The following is a 6,119-nucleotide window of genomic DNA, read 5'->3' on the forward strand; positions in this document are numbered from 1 at the left end:
ATTGGAAGATATTGACTTATATTTTTCCAGTGTTTATTCAATACACCCGCAATGTTGTTGGTTTGCGCTTCTGTACTTCTTCATTTTGTAATCAAAGAATACAAAGCAGTGAGTAATGTCACTATTGTAAACAGCGACCAGAACTCTCATTTACAAATCGTTCTATTGATTTTAGGGGTCACAAGAAAACTTTACATTGTTGGCCATATTTGCAGTTATGCTTTTTTTCATGTTATCATGCGATCAGTCGAAGGGCTATGAGCAGATGAGTTGCGTAATCTATGGCGTGTAGAATTTCTTAGAATCAAGAAAGAAAAGAAAGGAAGAAAAAACATTTATTAATAAATTAGTTGATCCAGCTCCAGGATTCTGCACCTCTTGAGACGTCTTATCTGGCTCAGTAAGAGAGCCTGCCAGCTGGTTTGGGTTGTGTTGAGTTATTAACGTTGCTGTTATGTAAACTTACTATTGTCCAAAAACACATTCCTCGCAACGGATCCTCGCGCATCTCTAGTGGAATCGTAACCTTAACCAGGTATTTATTTGGGAAATACACCGAGTAATGTTTCCAAGTTAACGGAAACAAAGATAACAAACCAATATAATAGCTGACGGATGTGAATAGATCATTTTCATTTTTATTTGAACAATAGAAAATGGAAAAACAACCAATCTCTCTGCTTTTTAGGTTTCCGTAGCCAAAATGGCAAAAACGGAACCCTTATAGTTTCGCCATATCTGTCTGTCCATCCGCAGCTTTTCTCAGGAACTATCAATGCTAGAAAGCTGTAATTTTGCACGCATATATATGTAAACCATGCCGACAAAATGGTAAAATTAAATTTAAAAAAAAAATTTTTTTAGTGTAAGTACCTCCCATAGACGTAAAGTGGGGGTGATTTTTTTTTCTCATCCAACCGTATAGTGTGGGGTATCGTTGGATAGGTCTTTGAAAACCATTAGGGGGTGGGTAGCTAAAACGATTTTTCGATTAAGTGATTTGTTTGCAAAATATTCAACTTTAAAGTGCAAATTTTCATTAAAAATCGTGCGTCCCCCCCCCCTTCTAAAATCTAAACCGGTGGGTGGAAAATTTGAAAAAATTCAAGATGGTAGTAAGTATATAAAACTTACAAGGAAAACTATAACGGTTAAGTTTTCTTGAGAATGATTAGTAGTTTAAGAGTAAATAGCAGCCTAAGGTGTAAAATATACCTAAATTTGGAATATTCCGTACAAAATATTACTTAATTTTTTCGTAATGGCTACAGAACCCTATTTGGCCGGTTTTTTTTAGTGTGCAGATTGGCTTTATTCCCTAGCCAACTATAAAATTGATATGGAAGCTATTTGTGAAATAAGTCTTATTCCCATTCAAGCATTTCAGCCGTGGTAACCTAGTAGATTGATTTATTATGACCTCTCAAGTCCGGGTTTGCACCTATGAGTTTTTCGGAATTTATATGATATATGATTTATCATCAAATTTTTTGTGAAATTTGGATTTGGACTGGGATTTTACTGTGAAGGAAAACGTCGTCAGGAAACCCTTTATAAATCTACGAAGTAACGTTTTAAACTTTCGTGATTTTCACTCATATTCAAAATACGTTGCGTGTGAAGTTCCCAATCCGCACTGGGGCCGCGTGAGAACTGCGGCCCAAACTCTCATTCTGAGAGGAGACCTGTGCCCAGCAGTGGGACGTATAATATAAATATTAATAATATATGTATATAAATTGCGATGATGATGAAAAATGTTAACCGTAATGGTGTTGAAAATTTAAATATTACCTCTCTGAATTCATCAATAACGCAATATCAGCTAACGAGAACCAGGTATGACAGGGCGTCCCGCCCGCTCGTGCGATAATCGTTTGGACGTGAGCCAACCGATTATGGCTACTCGACGCAATAAAATCGATTGGATGAAAGGACAGAGAGAATTTCCTGAACAAAAATAACTTCAAGAGATTAAGATAACCATTCAAAAACTCAATTGGCGTCATGAAAAGTGTTAAACAAGCAAATAGAAGTGACGAAGCGCACAAGAACTCAGATATTTCCATTTCTAAAGTTAATGGCGTTTTTGCAGCTCTTTGATGTTCGTTATGTTACGTACTCACTTTGAAGTTATAAGTACAAATAAATTAACTTCTTGTTAATTCATGCGTGTTAGCTGTTAGCAACCGATTTGTACCTTATTTCATCATTACAGCCTATATACGTCCCACTACTGGGGACAGGCCTCCTCTCATAATGAGAGGGCTCGGGCCGCAGTTCCCACGGGGGCGCAGTGCGGATTTGCAACTCACACATACCATTAAGTAAATTTCTTCGTCGGCATCTGCAGATTTCTTCGCGATGTTTTCTTTTACCGTAAAGCTTTTATTCTTTATTATTTTTTTATTTGTGATACACAGGTAAAATACATTGGGTTGTACAATAAAATATGGCTTGAGGTAAATTAAAAATGTAATTTCGCTCATCAAGTCTACTATGCGAGCTAAACATTAGGTCAAATTACTCCACTAGGCCACCTTGGCTTACATGTTTGTTCAAATGAAGCTTCTGCCTAGGAACATGGAAGTGGTTACTTACGAGTACTTACACCATAAACATCCAAACAATAAAAAAATATTTCATAAATTTTGGCATCAATTTTGTTGAGTTCGATTTCACAAACCATGCTTGCTAACTTTTATCACAAGATCTGCTGATTCGCAATGAACAAATCGGAACTTCTGAAAAATACGAAATTGACCTACAGTAGTGTATTATCTGATGGCACTAGCAAATTATGTACCTTGAGCCAAGAATGAATTATGCTTGGCAACAAGTCTGCAAACTACTGTATTGTTAGTCTGTCGCGCTTTGTGTCTAGACGGAACCAGTGTTTCGGTATTATACAGACCATTCAACAAGAACTAGTAGTCATACAAGTAAGGAACAATAAACGTACACGTGTTACAGTAGCGTGAGTGCATTGCTTTGTATTGGATTTTGCAGACATAAAGTTAAGTTTCGCTGACTCTAAAATAGGTAATAATATGTTTTCGCTAGACATAGGTATTACGAGTATGTTTATTTTCAACAATTCAGATACATAGTGCCAGTTGCTGTCGTATGTCAATAAAAACAGATTAAAAGTTTCTCTGCGTTACCAAGTTTTAGTGGGTATAGGAAGAGCTGAAAAATAAATCTGGTTGATAACTGTATTGTATTATATATAACTCTTTATCTTTATTGTAGGTACATAAAACATATGACAATAACTTTTAACAAGAGAAAAGATGTAAAAAGTAAACTTATCCCTTAAAGGGATCTCTTCCAGTTAACCCTTGAACGATTGAAAGGAAATCAGAAACAATCAGAGTAGATACTACAGCGGAACGATAAAAAGACCGAAATTGAATAATTGATGAAACCTCACCATTATGAGCGCAGTAAGCATGTAGTAGTCAAGTAGGTGTAGTTCATTGTTAAATTAATTTTTAGGTACCTACAGTCACCAGCAGCAATACATCTGACACAACAAAACATACATAAATATCTGATGTGACTCTATGTCTAGGGCTTACGGTAGGGCGTCAGATATTTTTGCAGGATTATTCGCAGTAGATTAAGCCCAACGCCTGGCCATCAGGTTGATTGATTCAAATTCAAATTCAAATGATTTATTCAGTAAATAGGCCGCAATGGGCACTTTGACACGTCATTTTTTAAACAACCAGCGCTTTCGGAATGACCATCATTGCCAAGAAGAATGCGCCGCAAGAAACTTGGCAGAAAGTCATTTTTTCATAATAATATAATTACAAATAAAATACTTGATTGATTAAAACTTTCACCATAACACAAGGACACCAAGGAGTAGACACCAGCAGCGCGTTGAGTAGCGCGAGGGTGCGCGGCAGCGGCGAGTGCCTGTGCGACGCGGTGTGAGTGCGAGCCGCTGGCATGGCTAACAATAAGGAGCGCAAGCGCAATTCGCGGTCTCAAAGTTATCCTCCCTGGTAACGCGCGCGTCTGTAGGTAGGTACACGTTTTGCAGCAGCCGCTGTGTCACGCGCTCCCAGAGGAAGGGCTACGAATTAGCCCTAAACCTGTCGAGCCAAACTCCATTTACTTAAGACATGACTTATCCGGGTTCATTTCATTAAATATGTATGAGTGACTCTCACGGTAGTTTCATGTTCAAAATTTAGTAGACATTAATCGATAGAGCGGGCGTGCGTGAATCTTTAATCCAAAATGCCAAAGTTAGCAAAATTCAAACACGCTAATGGATATTGAAAATTCCAGGTAAGTGATAAGTTAAGTTATACCATTAAGTCAATTTGTCAACATTGACTAAGTAAAAACTTGTCTAGCAAGTTTGGAGTTATTGAATTGCCAGTCTAATTAATGAACATACAACCCGTCGGTTGGGAACTGTAAGATTTTAATTAAATCTTTCATTAAAGGTTTATAGTAACTGGTAATAACTATGGGTCTTAAATTTTATAATCGCTACTTATACCTGCGATTAGCAAAATAGCAAAGGGACAATTAATTTATAATTAAGTTTAATAAGAAGAACAATAATTAAGTTTTTCGGTGCTCTTAAAAATTACTAGCTTTTACCTGCGGCTTTGTCCGTAAATGAATTTTCATATTAGTTTAATTTTTACCTAAGAGCTTTTTGTTGACGATGGGTAGGTCAAAAAATGTTTTTTTTCCTAAATTTTGTTTTACCAGTTTGTCAGCGTGGCTAACATACCCATGCAACATTATAGCTGTCTAGCACTAGCAGTCTCTAAGCAAAACCGTGGACGTATGGATGGACGAACATGGCGAAATTTAAGGGTTTCTTGTAGTGACCAAGGAACCCAATAACGAGTGTATAAAAATGTGAACTTATGCAAGGCAGCAAACGTATGAAAAGAAAAGGCTAGAGAATAGTGGGATGATGAAAAGTAGCCAAGTTCCAAAGACTGTTGTCACGTGAACATAATGTTTTGTTATATAGAAAAGCCGACAAGTCTCCCGTCTTGCTACATGGCTCATTTAAGTTGCACGTAGAAATAACGCTTAAATCACGTAGTGGAGGAGCAACATTCATCGCGGTGGTGCTGATGAAAATTACTTTTTCATCTCTCTAACTCGGAAAGTTAGGCAAATGATATCTAACAACGGGGAGGGGAATAGTTATTTGTGTCACAAGGGAGCAAAATGGTGTATTTACGGCGAGGGCGTACATTGAATCCAGAATGTAGCGAAGGATTCTACAATAGAATCCAGAGCGTAGCGAGGTTTTCAATTAGTTAGTTATATTACTAATTTTATAATGCTACTCAAATATTATTATAAATTATTTACATTAGTTTCTTATACGTAGACTCAAAACAGAAAAGTTAAGAAATTCTTAAGGAAAAAAAAACACTGCAGGTAAATGACAATGGTATAATGTCCACACAGCCTATCTCTAAATGCTTAGCTCCTTGGTTCAATATACATACATACATACATACATATAATCACGCCTCTTTCCCGTAGGGGTAGGCAGAGACCACTTCTTTCCACTTGCTACGATCCTTACATACTTGTTTCGCTTCGTCCACTTTCATTATTCCCTTCATACATGCTCTTCGGTGTAGGGTAGGTACTCTTGACCTGATTTTTTTTCAAGACGTCCCTGATTTGGTCTCGAAACGTCAGCCTAGGTCTACCCCTTCGAACGCTTTCATTCACACTCGCCTCATACACTTTTTTCGTCAATCGTTCTTCATTCATTCTCTCGACATGGCCAAACCATCTCAGCATACCTTTCTCAATTTTTGTCACTACATCTTCTTTCAGACCACAACGTCAATATGGTACCTAACTAATTTTAGAAATACATTGACTAAAATGCCCACTTTATCTACTGTTATTCTCTATTTATTATATTAAACATTTTAAATTTTGTTAAATTAATTATTGCTAATAAGCAATAAAGTCTACCAATTTACCAGAAAAAAAAAAGAAATAAACGATAAATATGAGCTCGAAACTGATGACGTACTAGGAGGCTCCTACGAAATTCGAAAATCGAAGTTCGTATCGCACCGTCCCTCTCACTCTCTCATCATCATCAT

Source organism: Choristoneura fumiferana, chromosome 14, assembly GCF_025370935.1.
Source record: "Choristoneura fumiferana chromosome 14, NRCan_CFum_1, whole genome shotgun sequence".
Classification (NCBI taxonomy): domain Eukaryota; kingdom Metazoa; phylum Arthropoda; class Insecta; order Lepidoptera; family Tortricidae; genus Choristoneura; species Choristoneura fumiferana.